This window comes from Eupeodes corollae, chromosome 1 (genome assembly GCF_945859685.1).
Source record: "Eupeodes corollae chromosome 1, idEupCoro1.1, whole genome shotgun sequence".
Taxonomy (NCBI): Eukaryota; Metazoa; Arthropoda; class Insecta; order Diptera; family Syrphidae; genus Eupeodes; species Eupeodes corollae.
Genome location: NC_079147.1, coordinates 194256097 through 194273263, shown reverse-complemented (window position 1 = coordinate 194273263; position 17167 = coordinate 194256097). Strand labels below are relative to the sequence as shown.

Below are 17167 nucleotides of genomic sequence, written 5' to 3'. Positions count from 1 at the left end.
TTAGTTAAAAACTTTGTCTACATAAGCACCGCTATGAATTCAAACAATGACACCAGCTTAGAAATCAAAGGAAAAAGAACTCTTGCAAATCGCTGCTTCTTTGGCATCAGAAGACAATTAGAAGTAAAATATTATCTTAAGCCTCTAAAATCTATAAGACAATCATCATCCCGGTCCACATTTATGGAGCTCAGGCCTGAAGCATTTAGAAGAACTATGAGAGCGTCTTAAGATGAAAAATAAGCTAGGCGGCGCAACAGTCCGTTCAAATTTAGGGCCTAGTGACTTATAATTCTCAACCATTTCTGTGTGAGAGTTTTGTTATCAGGGATGGTGGGGACCTACAGTTTCAAACCGAATCCGATCGATTAATTTAAGAGAGCACTTTTTACGGCAAGAATTACTCTTGGAGAATTTGTGAATTCCTCGCAAGATGCAGTACCGTAAGAAAAGCTTTTGGCTCAGGCAGGGATCAAACCCAATTAACCATAATTTACAACTATCTTATTTGTCCCATATGGAGACTTTAAGTTAAACAATAATATACTTAATCCTAATGCCTTTCGCCCCTAAGATTTTTATTTTGTGCCACTATGCATATTCTACTGAAAACTAAACCCTTAAATTATAAAACAAGTATGTAAGCCAGTTAAAACTTAAAACCCCATCCCGACTTCACACTATCAAGTGCCAATTGAAGCTACCAAAACTGGTTCTCCTGCTTCACCCCGTTCGGTCCCGTTCTGACACAGCCCTACTGAACCGAAAGAGCTCTGCTCCAAGTTGTGCCATGACGTCCCGATTGTACAGAAGTCGCATATCGACGGTTCATCGTCTGACGTGGTAGGTTAGCGGAACTGCCAATCTATTCTGTATCAGACCGCACCTAATTAAAAAGAGGAATGCCTTTGATGGAATAAAGACGCTCAAGCGTGCAATCTCAAAATACTCGTTGTTCGGATAGAACGCCCCGAAAATTAAATTGTTGGTCGAAGACATAGCTCTTGCAATGTGACCTCGAACGAGTTTTATCACGAATTTGTCTATTCGAGACCCGTTGTATAGGGCCTCGTAAGAAGATTCGGCTGTTCGATATAAGCCGGTACAGCCGGTACAGCTGGTAAATACTGAAGAGAATGGTGTAAATACTGAAGAGAATCGGTGAATTCACTGCTCCCTGTTAAAGACCATTTTTAATTAAGAATGTTGTGGTAGAAGTGACATTGCCACTTTTGACAACAAACTTTCTACCGTTAAACATATCATAAGGTATAAACAACAATGGCGTGCTTATGCCAAGCATGCTCAACCTTTTTCAGATTAACCAGAACAGCACCTGTGGATTGTTGTTTTGATTTATTCCATTGGATATCAGAAACGAGCTTAGACGAAGCATGAATTGTGTCATGACTTGCCTTGAACCTGACTGTTTATCCGGAATTTTTTTGTTTTCCGCAGCCCACTTAATCAGAGCCCTATTGATGATCTTTTCGAAAACTTTGTTGATGCTTGGAAGAAGACTTATCGACCGAACATTTTCCTTTCCCTTTTTTGGGAGAGAATGAACCACAGAGGTCTTCCAATGCACTGGATAATATGCATTATTCAGTCCAGAAGAGTGGGGTGTTAATTGTCTGCATTGGTAAATGTCTTAGTACAACGTTGGATATACCATCGACACCTGTTGACTTTTAAGTTTTTATTGAACTGAAGATGAGCTGAAACTCAACCTTCGTCACTAACAAGGGACTTGGTCCCGTTTGCTCGGCGATTATGGCATTTGCCAAGGAATCGTCATTGAACCGCATGAAACCGAGGTTTTTAGATCACCATTGTGTCAAATCATTTCGAAGGTAAAAGTGATTAATTAGGGCTCCGTTTTTTAACTCGTGGTTTGAGCGAATGCTAACATTCACCTTGTTCTCTGTTCTCTTCAGTTCTTTGGAGTTTCAGACACGGAAGGTCACTATCGTTCTTTTTCCTCAATATCTTGTTGATTAAAGGGAAACTGTCCAACGCACAAACCATCATGGCACGGGCACTATATTTATTAAAGTGTCCTTGCAGTTTTTAAATTTGATAATTTCTATTCTTTGAACTCTTTTCTAAAATTGAACATCTTGAAATTAATACAAATAAATTTTCCATTATAAATTTTAGAATAAATTTGTTCACAATTTTCCAATTTTTTTTAAAAAAGTGTAACATCCTGAAAGACAAAAACAAAATGTTCAACTCAAAATACATAAATACAAATTTAATATTAATCAATTTCTGCTCTTATCATATTCTATAAAGCACATTTCAAATTATATAATTTCATATTTTTACTTGATGAAAGGAGTGTAAATAAATAAATCAAAACATGGAAAGATTACCTTTTCTGCCTAAAAATATAAAAACAAAATAAACACGAAATAATTAACGTTCGTTGTAAGAAATATTTCACCTTAGATTTTAATAATATAAAATTAATTTTGCTTTTTCTTTTGTTATAAAAACAACGGCACAAAAAAATCCAATAAATATTATATGAATATATCAAAAAAGTTTTTATATTAAATTTTGTTCCTTTTCATAACAAGAAGTTTATTTTTCTTCAGAATTGTCTTAAGATGTGATGATGTAAAAAAAAAGATATAAGACTCACCTCTTTTCCTTATTAAGAAATAGGTATAAACGTGGGGTAAGGTAACAGCAACTCAAAGAGATATGATTCCTGTAAATAGAAAAAATAAAAAGATTATAATATGAGAGACTTTGCTTCGTCTTTTTTTTTGTTATTTATTAAATTTCTTAATTGAAAATATTGTTAAATTATATGAAGAAACTTTTTTTCTTAGTGAAAATTTGAAATTTTGTTTATAGCATTTCGTGGGAAATTATAACCCACAAGATGTACCTACATATCTACAAGAAAAAATAATTCATGGAACTTTTTTAATGAAAATAAAATAAACCATTTAGCTTTACTTATTACGTCAAACTGAAACTCATAACATGACAATATTTCTTAGACAGAGCAAAAGTAGGTTATTATTGGCTTCGAAGTTTGAACAAAACTTTGTAAGCGCACTTTTTTGTTGTGATAACAGCTTATTTTTTCCAACAAGAAGTTTAAATTTTTTTAATTTGAAAACAGAGACACGTGTCTCTTAGAGTCTAAAGTCGAAAACCAAGAGGTTTGTTTTTTGTTTGCAAAACAAAAGTTTACTTTCTTTAAAATCTCATACATGTTCATAAAAAGGCTACGTAAAAACCAAATTATTCCTTAGCAGTAACTTGAATGATGATTTTGCAAAGTTCAAATCTTTGTCTTCTAGATACAGTTTATTGGATTCTTCTTCTAGATACAGTTGGATTGCATTCAAAGACCTTCCAGGCTGGAGCGTTGATGTCCATCCGCTCTAAATGACCTAGCCATCTAAGCCGTTGCACTTTAATTCTGCCAACTAGGTCAGTGTCGCTGTACAGCCCGTAGAGTTCATCGTTATATCTTCTCCTCCATTTTCCATCTATGCGTACGGGACCAAAAATCACCCGAAGATTTTTCCTCTCGAAGCGTCCTAAGACGCTCTCATCTTTCTTTGACACGGTCCAGGCCTCAGCGCCATAAATGAGAACTGGGATGATGAGTGTCTTATAGATGGTGATTTTAGATGCTCGAGAGAGGACTTTAATTCTCAATTGCCTTCTAAGTCCAAAGAAGCAGCGATTTGCAAAAGTTATCCTTCATTTGATTTCTAAGCTGGTGTCGTTGTCTGTATTAATAGCGGTGCTTAGGTAGACAAAGTCGTTAACTACCTTAAACTTAAAGCTGTCCATGGTGACGTTTTATCCAAGACGTCGACGTGTTCAATGTCCTTTTTTGATGACAGCATGCACTTGTTCGTGCCCTTATTTGCCATTAAACCCATCTTCTTTGCAATGCTCAAAAACGCTTCACTGACATCACGCTTTGATCTTCCAATTATGTCAATATCATCTGCGTATCCGACTAATTGGATGGACCTTTTGAAGATTGTGCCTCTAGTGTTGACGTTTGAGTTTTGCACAATTCTTTCCAGAACGATGTTGAAGAAGTCGCATGACAGTGCATCGCCTTGTCTAAGACCTTTTTTGACATCAAATGCATCGATAAGATCTTTTCCGACCATGATAGAGCAGCGTGCATTCTCTATTGTCATTCTGCACAAACGGATAAGTTTGACAGGGATGCCAAAACTTGACATTGCTCGGTAGAGCTCTTCCCTATAGATGCTGTCATACGCGGCTTTCAAATCGATAAAGAGATGGTGGGTATCGATTTGAAGCTCCTGGGTTTTTTCCAAGATCTGCCGTAGTGTGAATATTTGGTCTATAGTGGACTTTCCTGGTCTGAAGCCACACTGATAAGGACCAATCAGGTTGTTGACGAATGGCTTCAGACGTTCACATAATACGGCAGAGAGGATCTTATACGCAATGTTAAAGAGACTGATGCCTCTGTAGTTGGCGCAGTTTAGTGGGTCTCCCTTCTTATCTATCGGGCACACTATGCTGAGATTCCACTCAGCGGGAATGCTTTCTTCCGACCATATTTTGCAGATGAGTTGGTGCATGCTCCGTACCAAGTCATCGCCTGCTGCTTTGAATAGTTCGGCAGCGATACCGTCAGCTCCAGCAGCTTTGTTTGAATTAAGTTTAGATATTGCTATCTTCACTTCGTCAAGGTCGGGTAGGCGGAATTGTTGATTTGCGTCACCGAGGTTAAGTGGTTCTATCTCCCTTACAGCGGAATTCGGTTCGTCATCGCCGTTATATAATTTGGAGAAGTGATCTTTCCATATTCTCAGCATAGACTGCGGTTCTACTACGATGTTCCCCTGATCGTCCTTACAAGCTTCGGTTCTTTTACCTTTTGGTAAAATTTCACAATTAATTGTGATGAAAATTTCTTTATGAAAAAAAAAACAACTGTCGGATATTTTCTTACATTCTGATGACATATTTTGACAATTGTCAACTTGTAAATTAACAAATTGTAACCTGCCACTTGTCTTAAGTGAGAATGTTTATGAAATAGCCCCGAGAGAAAATTATGATGATAAAGATAAAGAATGATAACATCCCATCCTGTCTGTCGATTTGTCTTGCTTAAAAGGTTTTCGTGTTTTATTAAAAAAGGTTTCAATTAAATTATTCTTAAAAATTTGAAAATTAATAACAATTTTTTGCATATGATGAAATAGTTTGATTTCACAATCCATTCTTGTTAACGAGATTTTTTAGTCGTTAATTAATTTTTACCAATTTAAGTAGCATTTCTTAAAAGTTTGTATTTCTTATTGAGTCAATGCCTTCTATTGACGTGATTTTGAGAACCGAACATCATTTTTACTAAATGTTCGTACTGTTTTTTGTAGATTTTATTTTCTTATGAAAAACCCGAATGTTGGATTTTTATCAAAAATTAACTGAAAGTCGAAAACAAAATTTTATGTGAGATAAAAAAAGTTTGAAACCAATAATTTTACTTTTTGAAAAGACATTTGAGTCGAAAATCAATTTTTACGAACTTTTAGGAATGCGTTTTTAGTTTTTTTTATTTTTTGTTAAAAAAAACTTTTAATTCGAAATTTTATTGAATGTTCAAAACAATTTTTCTTAAAAGTAAAAATTAGTTTTAAGCCGAAATCTCAAAGTTTTGAAAAGATATTTAAGTCGAAAATCAACTTTTAACTACTTTTGTTAATTATTTTGTAGGTTTTTAAATTTCTGTAAGAAAACTGTCAATTCTATTTTTCTCGAGATGTTACACAATTTTGACAACAATATTTTTTGTAAATAAAATTAGTTTAAATCCATTGTCTCAAAATTTGAAAAGGTATTTGATTCGCAAATCAATTTTGACTAACTTTTAGTAATTTTTTTTAGGTTTTTATTTTTTGTAAAAAAATGTGTCAATCCGATTTTTCTCAAAATGTTACCGAATGTTGAAAACAATATTTCTTATAGGATTGGAAGTTGAGTCGAAATTTAATTTTGAATAACTTTGAGTTATTTTCTTTCTAGGTTTTTATTTTTTATAAAAAAAAAAAAAAACTTTAAAATTTTACCATCTGTAATTTTTTGATGCATAGAGATAAAATGGTTTTTTTAATCGTAAAATTTTTGAGATGACAAATTTTTTTGATTTATAATTGTTTTGAATCACGTTAAAGTTTATTATATACAATTTAATTCAAGTATCTAGGGTTATTGGTTCGTGAGATATTTAGAGTTAACCGAAATTTGCACCTTTTTTAAACTGTATGGTTAAAAAGCTCCCCAAGCAATTTTATTGAGAGCCATTTCTCCGTTATTTGCAAAACCGATATGAATTTTAAGTTCTCAATTTGAGGTTAGATCTTTTCGCCAAAAACCATATTGGTATTTTGACATTTCAAATAAAAAAAAACCTTAGCCCTTATTGCCAAATAAAATAGCGCAAAACAAATATAAAAATGTCATATCGCCCAAAAGTGCCTCTATAGGCTAAACAAATTTTAAGAAGAAAATGCCACAAAGCCCAAAATCAATGTTTAATTGACGAAATAAATTTTAAAAATCATAACGCCCAAATTACTAATTTACATATCTTCCACCCGAAAGATGTCATGTGTCCCATTTTTTGGACATTCTGAGAAAAGTTTCGTTTATTTTCAGCAAATATTAAACGAAAAAATGTCAGATTGCCCAAAGCCTCGAAACGTCAAGAATGTGTAACAAATATGCTTGGTTTGAATGAACTTTCAAAAAGCGAAATAAGGCAAATTTTGTGTGTATAAAAAGAGAAATATGTCTAGGGCATGCTGGCCCCTGCTGGGGCTCACTATAGAATTTGGGATAGCTTCAAGGTTGTGTGTATGCATAATTTTTAAGTCCAGACTATTAAAATGCAAGGAAATTGTGCCTACACCTAACTTTCCCCAACCGTAAATGTCATAAAGCCCAAATCTAGCAAACAACAATAAATCTTTTGGGGCAAACGTTGCGCGCATTGCGTTCATTTTACGGTAGACGTAGTGGCCCTTCATAGTCAACTCTTCAACGTTTGGTTTCCAAATTTGAGACGACCGGTTCAGTAAGCAATCGCCCAATACTCGGCCTTCTGCAGACTTTAACTTGGCAAATGTTGCTTTTGCGTCGGGCCGTAAGGCCTACACCCGTACAAGATCCAACTGACCCAGGAGCTGTCGACTGGACTGGACTTTGAGTTCGAATCGTTTGTAAGAGGACCCTAATTGTGGCCGAAAAATCATCTCTAGTGACGAGGCGCATTTTTGGATGAACGGCTGTGTTAACAAGCAAACTTGCTGTATATGGGACAACACCAACCCACGCTAGGTTCACCAGGTGATAATGCATTCTGAACGAGTTACCGTTTGGTGAGGTTTTGGGCCAGCAGCGTAATTGGTCCGTACTTTTTCAAAAACGACGTTAGTGAGGCGGTTACCGTCAAAAGAAACCAATTTCTCATGGCCCAAATTGCAGTAGCGGTTTTAGGGCAAGGTAATCTCTCGCAAGGGTGATGTGAATTGACCACAAAGGTCTATGCGGGAGTAATTAAAAATTGGAATACTAGGATCCGAGTCGGGAATTTCAATGATGTCATATACAACACTAAGTGGTATACATGCGCCTATTAAATAAAAAAAAATAATACCTCACACAGCTTGTTTTATTCCATTTCAACCAGCCTTTATTGAAAAAGCCTTTACATAATCTTACAACCATATTTGCTCTAAATTATTCAAGACAATGTTTGCCCGAATTCTTACTACCAGAAATTTCAAATTGTTACTTCTAAATTAAAAAAAAAAATATATTTAGTTACTGTCAAGAAATACATAATACAAAATAAAGTATTTTTCAAACCTCTTAATATAAAATTTTTTGATGAGAACAGTTTTTTTTTTCCTAAAAATATATCAAGAATTTTGAATGAAAAACGTTTGATATAATTTATGGTTAATTTTAAAAATTACCAATTGAATGATTATTTAAAGAATTCATAAGGAATTGTATTGTTGTCTCCAACCTCTCATTTTCTTAAATATTTTTCAACAAAGAAAACATATTATTCCTAAATATATTCTCTTATTTATGACCCTAAACTGTCAGCTGTCAAATTGTTTTGTTTTAAGGTTTCAAAAAGTTTACTATACCAGTCAAATCTGCTGTAAATTTTGTAATAGTCTTCTGTTGTAAACTGTTGACTAAAACTTCCCTCGAAAACTTCTTTTAATAAAGAAAGTCGTATTTCCCGTATATTGTTCTTCGAACTATTGTTTTTTTTTTTTTGCATTGAGGTAATCTTGGAGAGAAAAGTCGAGAAGATAAACTTAGCGAAAGTTGCCTGCAAACCCAATTAAAAGTAAGGGAGAAACCTAATAATTTTCCAAAAACAAAAAAAAAACTTAATTTTATATAGTTCATATTTTATGACTCATAAATCCAAGGTATAAAATACCTTATAAAAGAAAACATAACTGTCAAAAAACTTAGGTTATTCGTTTTTAATTCTTCTCTGAAGCATAATTCAACAACTATACAGTTTCAAACATTAATCTAAAAAGGATAACATTAACTTAAGTTAATAAAACCGTAGGTATACCTTTTACCATAACCTTTATCCACGTTAAAAAATTAAGGTGCAGAATTTTGATAAGATAAAGAAAAACTTGGATAAGACCTGCAATAAAAATAATGAGGGAATATGTCAAATGTTATATAAAATGATAAACAAACTCCAAAATAACCTTTTTATATGCAACTTTAAACAGAAAAACAAGAGATAAGCCATTGAAAAATAACCACAAGACCTTGAATATGTATGTTTTTTAAGGTATCTGCTTATATATGACTCCCCTTAAAATAAATTGGCTTATCCTATAGGTAAGGTACCAACTTATTGGAAAAAAATATAACCTGTTGTTCACAAGGTGAACGAAACATATTTATTTGAGTACCTTTACTTGAAGTTTGAAATAAAGGGCATTTCCATAGAGATAACGGAATTAAACAAAATATTGACAAGCAAAGGACTCATTTTACTCGTACTCCGATTGCAATATTTACTCCATTAATTTAAACTCAAGGACTGTATTTTGCGCAGTGTTTAGGCTGCTTAAAAGTTAGATATCAGTATTTTATCAAAATTATTTGTTTTTAATTTTGTCGTCGTTAAAAATGAAGATAAGGTTGCTAATAAATTCAAGATATTCCTTGAGCAATTTCTTCTAAACAATTCTTGGCAACAAGTTGCTAATGCTAACTGTATTTTTCGCAATGTTAAGGCAGCTTAAAAGTAAGATACCAGTCTTCTATCATTATTAATTGTTTTTAATTTTATCGTCAAAAGATAAAATAGGTAATTGGCACAAGATATTCACCAAGAAATTTCTTCTAAACGATTCTTGGCAACAAGTTTCTATACAATATACAACGTTTGTTGTGCAGTATTTAGACAGAGTAAAAGTTAGATATCAATATTTTATCAACATTATTTGATTTAAATTGCAACGTCACGTATATTAAATATTTAATAATTAAAGATATTCTTTAAGGAATTTCTATTAAAGAATTCCTGTCAAGAAGTTGCTAGGCAACGGCCTAGTCACTGATAAAGCTTCGGTTCCCATCGATCACCGAAATCAAGCATCAGTGAGCGTGGTTAGTAGAAAGATGGGGGACCGTCTCGAAACCTACCGCGTGCTGTTGTCATGTGTTCTTTCTTTCTGTTGTTCTTTCTCTTCTGTCCTTCTGTCTTGTATTAATGTCTTGTGTTGTTATCACCTTACATAGCCTTAGTTGCTCAAGGTGCTGTGTTCTCTACTCTGCACATTTATGTGCAGAGTAGTGTGAAATGTAATGTAATGTAGTAAGAAGTTGCTGATGTTCACCGTATGTTGCGCAGTGTTTAAGACGCTTAAAAATTAGATATCAATAATTTATTAAAATTCATTGTACTTAATTTTCTAGGCAAGAGATTTAATTTAAAATAATTCAAGACATTCCTTAAGCAATTTCTTTTATATAACTCTTGGCAACATGTTGCTAATGTTCAAAATCTCCGAAGACACTAATGATTTCTACTTTAATTCACCAAAAACGTGTGTATATATTAAATTAAAAGTTTTAAGATACATGTTGCAATAAACAAAGAACATAATTATTATGATTACAAAGCATAGTAAGCAACATGTTGCCGAGAAATTACAGTGGAAATGTTAAGTTTTTTTCACACAGGGGAACTAATTGCTACAGATTTTTAACACCTTCTTTGTTTTCTTTCTTTTTCTCGACAAAAAAAAAATGTTACTTTGAAACAATGTTGACAGAAATAGTTTTGTTGTTAACAATTTCCAAATTTCTCTCACTAAAATTAAATACAAGTTTGATATGTATTCAGTTTGATCGTGAAAAAAATAACTATGCAATCGAAAATGTATCCTAAAAAATTTAGTTGACAAATGAAGACACATGTTGCCAAGACTAAACCATTTTATAAGAAGACTCTTTAAACTCACTTTAAATCCAAAAAACTCACCATAAATTTAAAACTACTGTTGTATAAGACTATGCCCCGAAAGCCCTTTCCGATACAATTTATAGTAGAACCGAAAAACAGCGGGGAAGGCCAAGCCTCCGCTAGAAGGATATAGCAGACCAAGAAGATCTAAGCTTTCGGGTGGAGAAACATACTGAACGAGTTCCGAACCGGATCTTAGTTGTGGCAGAGATGATGGTGTGATTGGAAAGGCTGACGAAGTAAGTTGGGTACACTTAATGAAGAACAGGAGTTCAAGGGTAGATAAAAGCAATATGAAGCATAAATGGAATATTATCAATTATGATAACTTGCGTCGCAACTCACGCTTTAAGGTCCCTGAACATTTTTAAGCACGTCTACTCAAAACGCAATTATTTCTCTTCCGGTAATTTTCTCCCATTTTAAATCCGACAACAAACTGCAACCCTTCTCTGTTTTCCATTATTCTTTGAATGACTAAAAAAAAAGTCCAAAAAAAGGTGTCAATATTTTTAAGCCAAGGAATTTTATCCCTTAAAGTATACTTACTTCACACAATCAACACGAAAAACAACACTGTGCACATTGGAACCTTTTTGGTCCTTTTTTATTTTTAATTTCCTAGAAAATTCTCTTAAAAAGCAGTCAAACTTGATAACATGGGTCATCTTCTTATTGGGTCAATTTGCTTTAAACATTTTTTTGTTATATTTTTAAGTTAAAAGGGTTAAAAGTGAAGTTGTTGTTGCTGCCATTGCTGTTGTATATCTATGGGTATATAAAAGGGTTATCTGGAAAGATGATCTTTATTTTGTTATTTTTTTTATTTATAATAAAAATTCGTTACGAGTTGTTAAACATTTTATTTTATTTCTGTGGTTGAATTATTATGCTTGAGAGAATTCTTGATTAGTTTTTGCTTTTAAGCCTTTTAAGGTTTTATATAAAAATAATGATTATAATAAAATAACTATAATAATGAAATGTTGTGACTTTTAGTGGTTAGCATATGGTTTTGTTTTTTAATACTCTTTAATTATTACTTTTTTGTTTAATCCTGTGGTTTTGCGGTGTAGGAATACTTAATTCAGTTTAATCTTCTTTTAAAATTGGCTTTGAACTTATGTGTTTAAATAAAATTAAGCGGTTAAGGATATTACTTACAGATTTAAAGGGTCTAGGTATATAGAAGCTACTTTCCAGTGAATGTTTTTTAAATTATTCGTAGCAAACACGGCAACAGATTCCTTAAAAAATTTTTTAAAGGTCTCGCTCGAAGAAGTTAAAAGCAAATGTCAACATAAGTTATAAAATACAAACAAATACATTTTAAAAGAAATGCCCTCGATAGCCTTCAAAAAACTGTCTTAAACTAAAATATGTACGACTTCATTATAAAATTACAAAATTCACTTATACCAATCATTGTAAAAGTTTACAGAAACGGCTCAGCAAAATAATAGACTTTAAACTAATTCTGAACCATAAGTTTGGACTTAGAAATAAACATTTCACGATTAACCAAGTGAATCGAATAAAGGGTTTAGTGGATAATGCACTTGAAGAAAGACAAGTATGTTGTCCAAGAAATTGATAAGGTTTTAGCTTATGGGACCAGAGTACAAACTCTATGGGGACCTTCCCAAGCAGAACTACAAAATATGTTACGAATCAAGTCTTTAGAGTACGGTACGGCTATACAAGTTGAAAAAATTATATTGACAGTTTTTTCTACAAAAAAATAAAAACCTTTAAAAAAAATAATTAAAGTTGGTAAAAATTGTTTTTCGACTCAAATATCTTATCAAAACTTTGAAATAATGGCTTTAATTTACTTTTATCTTTCAAAAAATATTGTTGTCAACATTTAGTAAAATTTTGAAAAAAAACGAATTGACAGTTTTTTTACAAAAAATAAAACTCTAGAAAAAACAATAATAAAACTTGGTAAAAATTCACTTTCAATTCAAATAGCTTTTCAAAAATTAAAAATATTGGCTTCAAACTTATTTTATTTCACAGAAAATATTGTTTTCGATATTCAGAAATTTTTATATAAAAATCCAAAAGTCCTTTTTTCATAAAAAATAAAATCTACAAAAAATAGTACTCCAATTTGGTAAAAATTGATACGAGTACATATAGACAAACTTTTAAGCAAGACAAGACAAGACGACAGACGGGGTGGGAAGTTTTCAGTGTGGGTCGCATCCCAGCCTTTTTCCATTCAAGGAATTATCTCTCCAGAAGAGCCCTGAAACCAAAGGTCGCTTGCCCCTCCCCTTCCCAATCCTTACCGCCTCCTACTTCAGCTTTATGCTATTATGCTGGCTGATGGCTCCTTATTCCCTGACTGTATAGTGCATCACTGTCTGTCAATACCCTGTTTCTTTCCTGGGAAGCTTTTGGCTTAGTTGCTGTTCGTCTCTCCTTTTCCAAAACATATCCCTCCCTTCAACTTCTCAATTGGGTTTGGATCTAAGGTGTTATATGACCCGTGCCGATGATCAGCCGCTTCAGCAGCTCAGTCGTTAATGGAGTATCCGGATACGAGGTGACCTCCGGATTAGCTAGCCTTATCTGTGTAAGCGAATCTCTGCACATATGGACCCCCCTTTACTTCGCCTACTAGTGGGAATCTAATGTATAAACCAAAACCCAAAGAAAAAACATCAAACCGGTACCGGTACTCCACCTTCACCGGGCGGCAGTTCGGCGGCAACGTCCGCTGTCGTTGCACCCGTGCCAAACATCGGAGAAAGGTTTGTGCCAAGTCACTGCCCATCTTCGTGTGCGGTACAGGTTATAACTACACCGGACGGCAGTTCGGCGGCAACGTCGGCTGTAGTTACTCCTGTGCAAAACACCGAAGAAGGGCTTGTGCCAGGTCACTGCCCATCTTTTAGTGCGGTACAGGATGTATCACTGACGAAAACGCTTTCTCAGGTCGGTAGTGGAAAGTTCGTGAATAATGATGAGAGTAAACCTCTCTAAAATGCTCCTAGGAGCTCTTATAAACAACGGCGCTATGCGATGAGGATTCTAAAATCCCCTGGTTCAAAATTGGGGGATGGAAGTAATCCCATCCTTAGCAAGAGGCAGGAGTGGGCTAAATCCATTCTAGATAAAACTCCACGTCAAAACAACAAAGGTCTTTGGAGGAGCCCACTCCCGTTCCTAAAAAGCCCAAAGTGCAGAACACCAGCACTCCCAACATGGCTAGAGTACCTCTCACTTAACCTTTTAGTGATGTACTTAAAGAGCCTAAAAAGATCATAGTCGAGGTAATATTGATGGCACGATTATCTCTGACCGTTGGCAGATGGTGAAACTGGGGCTCTCAGCTGGTTTTCTCAAAGTCATGAGAGAACATCCGGGTCCACCACCTGTAAAAAGCGATTGGGGTTGGCATCAAGGTCATGTCAATCTTATCGCTTGTAACAATCAGAGGTCGCGCGATCTCTATACGCTTGCTGTCGGCATGCTGGGCGAGGTCTGGCCAGGCGCAAAACTCGAGGTCGCTGCAAAGGAAGATATTCCTTGCAGGCCGAGAGCTCGGGCATGGATCCCGAAAGAACCCACTTCTCCAGATGACAATCGTAAAATGATCAGGATCAGCAACCTCCCTTGTCACGACTGGAAGCTCGCGAAACTGGAGGAGCCAAAGGGTCTTTATAGAAGTGCGATTATCGTAATCAAGAAAGACTCTGTGGCTTCTCTGGCACGAGATAAGGGCGGGATAAGATACGGCTTCGAGTCAGTCACGCTCCACGTTTATAAAAAAGATGAGGTAGACGCTTCTTGCGAGCCTCCGAAAGCCCCTTCAAAGGCAGTGTCGCAAGACGTAGGGGGTCCGATTGCTACTATCACCTTCCCATCCTTGGATGTTGATGATGATCTACCTGGGCCCTCTTCTGCCGCAGTACAGTCTTCTTCCGAAGCTATGTCGCAAGACGTAGGTAGTCCCAGTAGCTATCATCACCCTCCCATCCTGTCGCAGCACAGTCTTCTCCTAAAAACGTCAAAAGTTTATCCTAGCCATTCCCAGTAAGGAAGAAGATGAACTATTAGGTAACTCTTCGTCTGATCTTGATGAGCTGCATTTAACAGTGGTGGAGGTTAATCTGCCTATTTGTAGCCAAAATGCTGCAAATACTACAGAAGATGTCGTTCTCATCCAAGAACCCTGGATTGTGAAATCCCAAAATGGTTCGACTTGTAAGAAGTAATTCTCTACTTTTGTCATTGGAGACAAATTTGCTGATTGAAATCAAGATTGAAAAATAAATCTGACAGGTAGGAAAACAAAAAAAAAAACGCTTCCAATGGAAAGATTTTATTCATTTAAACGATCTTATCATTAAAAAATAAATAAATTAGGTTGCGCAAACAGTCCGTAGAGAACCAGAGCCTAGTAACTAACAACTTTCAAACATTTCTGTGTGGGAGTTATGTTGTCAAAATGAAAGGGACCTACAGCTTTAAGATGGATCCGAACGGCTAAGACCTCTTGCATGACAGTCACGCTACTGATATTACGATTTTATCATTAACCTTCTGTGGTCACACGGGTGCAAATCGGGCAGGCTAAAAAATTCAAAGTTCCCGCACTCTTAGCACAAGCGTTTTAGCGCCATCTAGTGTTCATGGTAATTATGTCCTACTATAGGGCTACCAACGGGTAAGAAGTGCGGCGTCAGTCGCTTCGCTTGAAGGGCTTGGCCCTTTTGGCCAAATTTGCACCCGTATGACTTTAGTGTCGTAATGTTTCGTCGAGGCTGGGATGCGACCTACACTGATAACTTCCCATCCCGTCTGTCGATTTGTCTTGCTTAAAAGTTTGACTATATGTACTAGTACTCGTATCAATTTTTACCAAATTTGCGTACTATTTTCTGACGATTTTATTTTTTATGAGAAAACGGACTGTTGGATTTTTATATAAATATTACTGAATATCGAAAACAATATTTTCTGCGAAATAAAATAAGTTTGAAGCCAATATTTTTAATTTTTAAAAAGATATTTGAGTCGAAAGTAAATTTTTAAAAAGTATTAGTATTGTTTTTTTAGAGTTTTATTTTTTGTATAAAAACTGTCAATTCGATTTCTTTTAAAATTTTATCGAAAGTTGTTGAAAACAATATTTCTCATAAGATAAAATTAGTTTGAAGCCAATATTTCAAATTTTTGAAAAGATATTTGAGTCGAAAATCAATTTTTACCAACTTTTGTTAAATTTTGTTTGAGTTTTTAATTTTTTGTTCAAAGACTTTTATTTTTAAATTTTACTGAAAGTTAAGAACAATATTTTTTGAAAGATAAAAGTAGTTTAAAGCCATTATCTACAATTTTTGAAAAGATATTTGAGTCAAAAATCAATTTTTACCAACTTTTGTTAATTTTTTTAGGTTTTTAATTTTTGTAAAAAAAACTGTCAATTCGATTTTTTTCAAAATTTTACTGAATGTTGATAACAATATTTTTTGAAAGAAAAAAGTAAATTAAAGCCAATATCTCAAAATTTTGAAAACATATTTGAGTCGAAAATCAATTTTTACCAACTTTTATTAATTTTTTGTAAAAAAAAACTATCAATTTGATTTTTCTCAACATATTTCAGAATGTTGAAAAAAATATTTCTACAAGATAAAAAAAGTTTAAAGCCATAATTTCAAGTTTTTGAAAAGATACTTGAGTCAAAATTCAATTTTTACTAATTTTCAGTAATGTTTTTTTTTAGGTTTTTATTTTTTATAAAAAAAACTGTTAATTCTGTTTTTCTCAAAATTTTCAAAGATGTCAAAAACGTTATTCTTCGTTGCACAAAATTGTTTTTGAAATAAAATCATTTTTTGTTCGTAAATTTTTTGAGGTGACCAATTTTTTTTCAGTTTTATTGATTTTTAAAAAAACCGTTAATTGGATTATTTTAAATATACTTGTTTTGAATCCTATTGTTTACGTTACAATATATTATATAAAATTTTATTAAAGTAACTAGCATTTTTGGTTTATAAGATATTTAAGGTTAACCAAAATTTTTAACTTTTTTTAAACTGCTATGGAAAAAACAACTTCCACGGAATTTTTGTGCGAGTCCTTTCTGCAAATTACAATAACTTCCTATGGAAAGTTAAAAAATCAAAATTTTATTTGAAGTTGTCAAAAAAGAACTTAAATAATTTGGCATTTAGGAAAAGGATAAGATTTTCCAGACTAAGGCTAGTTTTTAAGTTGCGTATAGAACCCAACAATTTGAGGTTGGTTATAGCTCTAATTGAAAACTTTTTTCATACCAACTTGCTGATTGAAATCAAGATCATTGAAAATAAAATCTGACAGGTGGGAATACAAAGAAAATGGAACGCTTCCAATGGAAAGATTTTATTAATTAAATAAATAAGGTTGCGCAACAGTCCGTAGAGAACCAGAGCCTAGTGACTTACAACTTTCAACCTTTTCTGTGTGGGAGTTATGTTGTCAATGATTAAAGGGACCTACAGCTTTAAGCAGAATTCCAACGGTTTATTTGAAAGAAAGTACCCGTTAGGACACACAGGCAGGAATTGAACCCAAGACCTCTTGCATGACAGTCGAACGCACTTTTTT

General features: G+C 33.9%; 1 protein-coding gene across 4 annotated transcripts in view; it reads right to left on the bottom strand.

Moving 5' to 3' along the window:
- Positions 1 to 17167, bottom strand: part of LOC129941717 (trissin receptor) — a 343356-nt gene that overhangs the window by 266714 nt on the left and 59475 nt on the right. For all 4 annotated transcript variants that reach the window (XM_056050416.1, XM_056050417.1, XM_056050418.1 and 1 more), the window contains exon 2: positions 2651 to 2719. The gene's annotated coding sequence lies outside the window, so the exon portion shown is untranslated. The remainder of the gene's footprint in view (positions 1 to 2650; positions 2720 to 17167) is intronic.